Below are 8,690 nucleotides of genomic sequence, written 5' to 3' on the forward strand. Positions count from 1 at the left end.
AATTTATGCGATGATTTAAAGGTTTCCATAAATGCCCTTGTGTGGGCAATGGATGGAATGTCTTATGTATCAAAGTTTCCTTATCAACAGGTAACAATTATAGGATGGGGTAATAGCATGATTCCCTGACACTCGTCTTGAACTCGAAGGTTTGCTAACGTACGGCAGAGCTTGCTTGAGAAGCTTGAACATATGGAGAGCACTTGCCCCTCTGTAGCACATCTTGCCCCAGTTTGTCGGGTCTTTGAAGAAATTTGCCTTGCAAGGAAATTTGGAAGCAAATGTACCATAATTTGTCTAGCAGATGGCTTGCCCCAGAATTCCGAGTCATGAAAGGATTTGTACTTGATCAACTTACTCTTGAAATGGATGGCTTTAATGTTCTCTTGAGGTGGCTTGCCCCGATTTTAACGCTGAAGCGACTTAACCTTGATAAATTGAGCTTTGAAGGGATTTTCCCTTAATCAACAAAACCTCTGGGTGATCTTGCCCTAGTTGGGAGAGTCTTTAGATGATTCACTTATGATCAACCGATTCTTGAATGATTTTCCACTTAATTAACTGATGCTTGGGGACTTGGTTTAGATTGACTAATTCCCTAGTCAACATAATCATTAGATGACATGCCCATGATCCATAGAACTATAAGGTGTTCTTGATTCTGGTCAACTTTGACGAATGATCGAGTCCTCTTTAATTGTTCCTTGTTGGAATTTCCCTGATGTCAAGTACTGACTCACAATTGTTCATTCAAAAATTGTAATTTTAATGTGATGCTCATGCAAGTATTTGAAAAGAAACATTTATTGATATGATGTGAAAGTGTGTGACAAGTGGATCCTTAGTCCAAACGCAATGTTGATTTAGCTAGTGTGGAAGACATAGCGAGAATATGATATCAATATAAAAGATTATCAAATCTTTAGGAGTTAGTTTACGCAACTTTGTTGTAGTATGCTATCAGAATAAACCATGCTTCGATTAGGTCTTTTGAGGGTTGTAATATGATATGGTTCACGGTTTATAAAACAAAGTATATAAGGCTCAAAATTTGGTTTGTACCCCCCTTCTTCGTGATGATTCTCCAGTCTTACATTCATTTAAATTAAGGCAAGACACTTATCTCCCAAGAGAGTTTGATGGTGTAAAAGTGAAGATGATGATTCAAGATTCGCTTGAAATGGCAGTCACCTTTTTTTCCTTTTATCAGGATGTTGGTGACCCCTTGATTTATGACATGGTGGTCACTGAATCCTATTTTGCTTCTTTTGACCAATGATTTTTTATTTTTGATCCCTAACTTTTGCATGAACCACTTTTTGAAGCTTTTAGTCCATTGGGATTGCCCTAATTTTTGCCTAAGTCGCCTTTTGGGGTATTCGACTTAGCAAACTTTATTTTTATTTTTTAAAGGCTTGTGACTGACAAGTTTTTTGTCATTGGAGAACAACCGACATAACTTTTAGATTTTGCTGATTCTTTCGACAATTCAGGATATGTGAGAAGGATAACATATGGTTGATCCATATACTGGATGTATTTTCTTGTGAATCAAATGCATGGTCAGGTTAAATGAACAACTACCTTGCCCCCAGTTAAGCGTAAGGGTTTTAAGATCTGAAAAAAAACTCCTACTTCTAGGCTCGAAGTGGTTAACTATGGACTAACTCCTTATCTCTCCAGTGTTTGGGGATTTGAAATAATGGCCATGCATCATCAACATGATTTTATCCGAAAGCACACCTTCAACAATTACGGGTATTTTGTTTTCGTCATTCTCCCTCCAATCTTTGCTAAAATAAAAATTTGATAAAAAAAAGTGAATGGTAGAAACATGGATGCATTTTTTTGTTTTTTGATATAAGTGAAGAAAAATGAGTGAATACGACATGATTGATTCAGAAAATGCATGACCACTTCATTAATATTACTAATCAAAACAACAATGTTTAAAAACAAATAGCATTTAACAGGAAGGAAATTACAAATGCAAATGATAAAAAATTGTCCAACGATTACCAATGTTTGAAGATGTCTTCTTGCCTAAACCGCTGGTTTTAGGAGGAGCTCCATGAAGTCCTTGAACTTATTCAAGCGAAGGGTTGACATGCACTGCCAAGATTCCTTTGGGAATGTACTTCTTATCGATCAACTATTGAACTTTGGCTTTGAAAGCTTTGCAGTCTTAAGTTGAGTGCCCTATTGATCCAACATGGTATCCACACAGCACATCGGGATCATACCTCGATGAGTATGGTTCTGGAAATGGCTTGAGAGACTTGGGCTCTACCAATGAGCTTTGAATCAGATATAGCAAAAGTTGAGTGTACGTCATAGGAATTGGATCGATAGGGGCATTCCTTCTTTCCATATTATTACGAGGCTTAGGCTGGCTTTGACGTTGATTCTAAAAACCTCGGCTATAAGCTCTTTGATTTAAATGAGGAGCGGTCCATGGTTACTGATATGACGCTATATGCATTGTTGGTTGCTCATAAGAGTAGCAAGGCACTGGAAATAATGATCATCGAGAAGTTGAGGGAACATAAGGTTTTGCTGGTGCACCATGAGAATGCTCGACATTTGGTATGACTGCATTGGTTTTATCCTCTTCTTCTTTTTGGGAACGTTCGAGGGATTCTGACTCACTAGCTTGGCTGCTCGATGAGTCTTGGATTTTTCCGCTCTTGAGAATGCTCTTGATGTGTTCTCCTACTATAACAAGGTCAGAGAAACTGGATAACATACTACCTACCATTCTTTCAAGATAAGAGACATGCAGAGTATCAATGAAGATGTCAATCAATTCTTTGTATAAGAGTGGTGGTTGCGCTCTGGCTGCTAATTCTCTCCACCATTGTCCATATTCCTTAAAGGATTCACTACTCTTTTGAGATAGACTTTGTAACTGCATGCGACTGGGAGCCATGTCCAAATTGTATTGTTATTACTTTAGTAAGGCGTTGTCTAAATCCCTTCATGCCTGGATACAACTTCTTTCTAAATCCAAATACAAACTCAATGATGCCTCACTCAAATTATCTTAAAAACAATGAATCATCAGCTTATTGTCGCGGGTATGAGAGGTTGTTTTCCAATAAAACATAACCAAATGGTGCCATGGACAATTATACCCTTTGTGATTCTCGAAGTTAGGTATAATAAATTTTAGAGGGATTACCAAGTCTGGTACTAGGCACATATCAATGGCATCAAGCCCAAACGTGTCATGAGCTTCCATAGCTCAAAGTTTCTTCTCAAGGGCACAAAGCATTTCCTTCACACAATCGGTCAATGACAACATTTGGGACCGAGTAAGAATTTTCACTTGTGAAGGATCATCATTGGCCAGAAGATTGTATATTGGGTTGGTCATCATAGTAAAGTCGGTGGGGGATCAACATTCTCCACCACAACATGCTGACGATTATTCCTAGGCATGGCTACCACAACTTCTAACCTGGTTTAACTTTCCTTTAAAGGCGTATATCTTCCTTCTCATCCCTGCTTGACCCTGCTTCAAACAATATGTCATTCTTCAACTACTACCACTGGTTCAACGAGTACCATGAAATTAACTAGTAAGTTATAGACACAAGGATGAATGAGTTTCTCTTTGTAGAAATGGTATGCATGCATGTTGATGCAGATGAAATGGAATATATACAATGACAGGCCATGTATATATTTTTTTGTTTTAGTACATGGGTTCAAAAGTCCGAGGTACGAAATGAATCTAACATTGATTGCTTTCCCAAATTAGGGATCTCACCAGGTATGATCTAGGGTTTAAACAGAGACCCCAGAGTCATGGATTTATCTGAATGCTTGTCGTTTATGGCAAAAGCATGTCGATCGACGAATCCATCAAATGAATTTATTCTGGGTTAGGTTTTCGTACCGACCCTCGCGAGAAAAGCTTCTCGGGGACCCACATTACGCGACCATTGACATGGGGTTATAGATAAGGGTCTCAGAGTCATGGATTCCCTTAATTGTTTGTCACTTATGTTAATTTACTTGCCAGGCATCAACTCCATCAAGGAAATTTATTCTCAGTGAAGTCTTTGTAACAACCCTCGTGAGAAAAGCTTTTCGAGGACTCGCACTACATGACCATCACTCCTAATTGGCTGAAAGGTTAAGGAATCTACAAAGGTCCTTAGAGTAAAGGACTCTAATGAAATCACAGGCGCTTACGCCAAAAGCTTGACGGTCATCGGTATTCTCAAAATAATATACTATAAGTGAGGTTCTCATATCAATTCTTATGAGAAAAACTTCTCGGTTTCCCATACTACTCAACCTCTCTTATCTCAAGCTTACTCTTTGGACTCAGGTAGAGAGTATTTCCCCCAAGGTTTATTTGCAATCAAAGAAACCATTCCATACCATGTCATAAGAGCAACATAACATATATTAACTAAAAATTCAAAGCGAAAGGCACTAAATAAGGTAAGTAATGCAAAAAGATAAACACCCAAACATGCGAAAAGGCAACCTAGACTAGGCTCAACTTGCTTAGAGAAACTGGGTCCCCAGCTAAGTCGTCAGATGTCGTTACACGATAAATGACTAAAACATATAGTCGCCACCAGATTTTATTTTTTCCAAAAAAAAGGAAAGGGTAAATATCGGCAAACCCCCCTAAAGAAAAGAAATTTGGTCTTGCAACCAAATTAGGGTTCGAAAAGTCGGTTATGCGAGAGAAAGGTATTAACATCCCTCACATCCGTCGTACTTGATAGGAACCATTTAAGTTGTCTACATGAATGTGTGTCGATCTATCTTAATGCTTATTTGTTATCGAGGGAAATGGTTGTTTTTTATTATTGTGCTCGCCAAGGATCGGGGTCATTGTGTCTATGTATCATCATCATGAAATGAAGAATCAGAGCTTCATAGTTTGGAGTTTAAAATAAATGTGTTGGTTGTTTTTACCTTGAAAAAGGGGTTTTGTCATGATGCCCTAAGGCACAAAAATAAGTTTGATGAATTGATGTTGACTTTTGGGTTTAAAAAGATATTTTTTTATTAGAATTGCACTAAAGACTATGGGTAGAGGTGAATATTTCAAACAGCCAAGCCAAGCATCTTGTGTCCAAAATATTCAAAGTGAGGGTAGGAAAGCTCCACTCTCACTCATTATCCACCACTTAAGGCTTGTGGCGCGCAATCCTATTTGTATTTTATTATGTCTTGAATTTGATTGAGAAAATGTCGTTTTACATTGGATCAATGGTTTATTGCTTCTTATTTTGAAATAGTGAGGTTAACCTAATTCCTAAGAGATCAAAAGGATAAGTATAACCAAAAGGGAGAGGGATACATGGAAAATTACAAGGGAAGCAATGCGAGAAATAAAAGGTCTCGTTGTAAGGTAGCACAAGAGAAAGCCTTGTGTGTGCAATTTGGCCTAAGCTAATAAGTGGATAATAGGCTCAAAACATGTCTCCCTAGAGCAGTGCCATGAATGTCATTCTTACAATAAAAGATTGTAAGTCACTGATGAAACTCCGAGTCAAAGCAATAGGTAAAGTGCCACAAACCAAGGTCCAAATGCAAGGGTCCTAATAAGTCTTCTAAGTCCAACATTAGGTCACAAATGGTACATCTTTTTAGTTTTTTCATTTTTATTATGTTTTTATTCTTTTTGATTATGCAAAGCAATAAAGAAATGACAAGAAATAAAGGCATAAAGTAAATGATGTATGGAATGAACAAATGATAATGGACATAAAAGTAAAATGCTTGAAAGTAATATCAAGAAAGTAAATTGATAAGAATTAAATGAGAATAAGATGAAGTCAACAAGTCAAGGGTTAGTGACAAAAGGGTTAATGATCAATGTTATCGAATTGGGACAATTTCGCGATATGTTAAGCAATCGTAAGTGGACTTATGTAGAAGTCACGCCTTTTTTGAGGTCGGTCAATAACAATGTATGTGTTAGGCATGTTAGAGGTCTAACACAAAAGTTATCCTCCTAAAACAATGTAACATAATAAAAAATGGAAAGCAAGCTCAAGTAAACATAAAAGTCTCATCTATCATCAAGAGATTAAAAAATATGATCAACCAAGGGTAACCTATCAAATCTCAAAGTGTCAAGAATGATCCAATGATCATTCATCAACATGTTTGAAGTGTTGAAGATTCAATCAACCTAGGGATCATTAATCAATGATATTAAAGATTTCATTAACCAAATGATCATAAAAAGGGGTAAAAAGTAAAAAATAAATAAGAAATAAATGATAATAATGTAGTAATTACATTAAATAAAATTTAATCAAAAGTGTGAGAAGAAAAGAAAATTAATCGTTGATTAAAAATGATAAATGAAACATAATGAGAAAAGAAACAAAAAAATAAAAGAGTAAAATATTTATAAAAAAACAGGGGGGTGGAGACAAACCTAGGGGTGTAGAAAGAAATGGGTGCATGGCCCAAAGGTAAAATCCCATTGGCCTTTCTGCCTTGGCTAGGGGGTACAAGAAACATTATGTGGTGTAAAAATAAAAAACGAATGGGCCCAAACCAAGGCCAAGTGTGAGAGAGAGTTTGAAACAAACTCTGAAACTTTCCCTCCCTCATCTTCAAACGTGAAACAAATCCTTTTTTGAAATTTTCCCGCTCTGTCGTGCCGGAGCTCATCGCCGGCAGCGACGGAGCTTCAAAACAAAAATTAGAACCATCAATCCCTCCGTCTCAACCTTCTAAACTCGAAACCACGAACCAAAGTTCCTAAATCCTAAGTACAAGGTTGAATCGAAGCCAGAAACAACAAGAACTGTAAATCTAAAAACAAAAATTAAATGGTGGTGGGAGGGAATCAAAGCCTAAAACCAGAGGGCTTTGATTCCTTATAACTTGCACTACATGGTGGTAAGTGAAACATGGATAACCGAGGGTTTCAGCAAACTACCTCGCCGAAGAAGGTGACCAGAGCAACGACAATGGCAACAAAAATGTTCAGGTTAGATCTTTCTCTTTGTTACTTCTCTTAGTGTGTTTTGATTCTTCTTCTGTTATGAGGGTGAGTCAGAAAAATCAGAGGTTTAGTTGAGTGATTGAGAGGATTCAGGATGGGTCGAGACTTAGGGTTTTCTGGATATTAGTGGGCTCGAGACTTAGTTTTTTTTGTATGCTGAAAACTGTAGCTTTTTTGGTTTATGGATATCGGGGCTACTAGAGTTTTTAGTTGTTCTTCTTTTTATAGTGAAAAAGTTAGGATTTTCTGCATCAGTGGACAAAGGTAAATTGATAGTGGACTTGGAAATTTTTGTCGTGTTGCAGAGCATGTCTCCTTAATTGTGTGTTTTGTTTCTGATAAACTGAATCGTACCATGTACTTAAGGCAAATTGATAGTGGACTTGGAAATTTTTGTTGTGTTGCAGAGCATGTCTCCTTAATTGTGTGTTTTGTTTCTGATAAAGTGAATTGTACCATGTAGTTTCCTTGTGAAAATGTGTTTTGTCTGTTTTACCAGTGTGCTCTTTTTACTGCAGTGAAAAAGTGAATGAGTGAAATGTGGTTTGTTGTGTTAATTGTTATGGTTTGCATTTTTGTTGTGAGTTGTGATGTTTTAATGAGATGTTGCTCATTGTTGTTATGCATTGTAGGATATTACATTGATAACTGGTGTGGTTTTGTGGATTGCCTTGATTGGCTTGGCATGGCATGTTGTGTGGTTTGCTCATGAACTGCTTGAACTAAATTGGGTGTTTGCAGGACTGATGTAGCTTTGTTGTGCCAGTCTTCGAATGTCGGGTTTGGAATTGGTGTGAACTGCAAGATAGTTGATGCCTTCTTGATGACCTGCTGCAGGTTGGACTTATTGCTGAAGCTGCAGTGCAAGGTGTTTAGGATGTTATGGTTATTGATGCAGGTTGAGTTGCATTGTTGCAATCAGGAGATGTTGCTCTTGATGCAACCCTGTTATGTGATGTGTGAATTTTTGTTGCAACTTGTTTTGTATTGTAGGTTTTGATGTGATGCTCATGGTGTTGAATATGGAGGTCTGATGATGCATTGGTATAGGCCTACTGCATGTGGCTTATGGTATGCATGTTAAATTATTGTGTTTATGCTTTTCCCTACTCTAGCTTGTGTATGATGCATGTTATGGACTCATGTCATGTTGCAGGTTGTTATCATATTGTTGCTGAAAGTTGGAATTGTTTGTTGCAGCTTTGCTCATAGACCCATCTCATGGTGCATTGGCCTTGCTTGTTGCAACTTTGATGATGGAATGATATTGTTTTGATGGGCTGCATTGACATTGCTTATGGTCCATAGTGTGATGGAATGAGCCTGTTGGAGATTGGACTTGCATTGTTGTTTGTAACATGTAGTAGAACTAAGGCCTTCGGTGCACATGATCATGTAAATTCCATCAAACACCTTCATTAATTTAATGCACCTTTCATGGATGAATGTTAGTGAATGTATGAAAGAGTGTTGGAATTTTAGGTTTTTAGAAAGATGTGTAGACTTTGGTCAAAGTTGACCAAAAAGTCAAGTCTTGACTAAAGTTAACTTTGGTCAACAATACATTTTTTTTGTAATTTCATTTGTAAAGTGACATGATAAATGAACAACGATGGTTCCTTTATTGAAAACCCAAACAAATTTCTCCACCAAATTCAAGCTTGAATATGCATTACGAACATGTATCATGAGATTA

The 8,690-nt window shown here is 37.2% G+C and overlaps 1 long non-coding RNA gene across 1 annotated transcript; it reads left to right on the forward strand.

The window, feature by feature from the left end:
• Positions 1 to 6,601: 6,601 nt before the first annotated feature.
• LOC127105269 (uncharacterized) lies at positions 6,602 to 8,445 on the forward strand. Its single transcript, XR_007794979.1, has 2 exons — positions 6,602 to 8,065; positions 8,151 to 8,445. It is a non-coding gene; the product is annotated as an uncharacterized LOC127105269 (long non-coding RNA).
• Positions 8,446 to 8,690: the final 245 nt, after the last annotated feature.

This window comes from Lathyrus oleraceus, chromosome 7 (assembly GCF_024323335.1).
Source record: "Lathyrus oleraceus cultivar Zhongwan6 chromosome 7, CAAS_Psat_ZW6_1.0, whole genome shotgun sequence".
Classification (NCBI taxonomy): domain Eukaryota; kingdom Viridiplantae; phylum Streptophyta; class Magnoliopsida; order Fabales; family Fabaceae; genus Lathyrus; species Lathyrus oleraceus.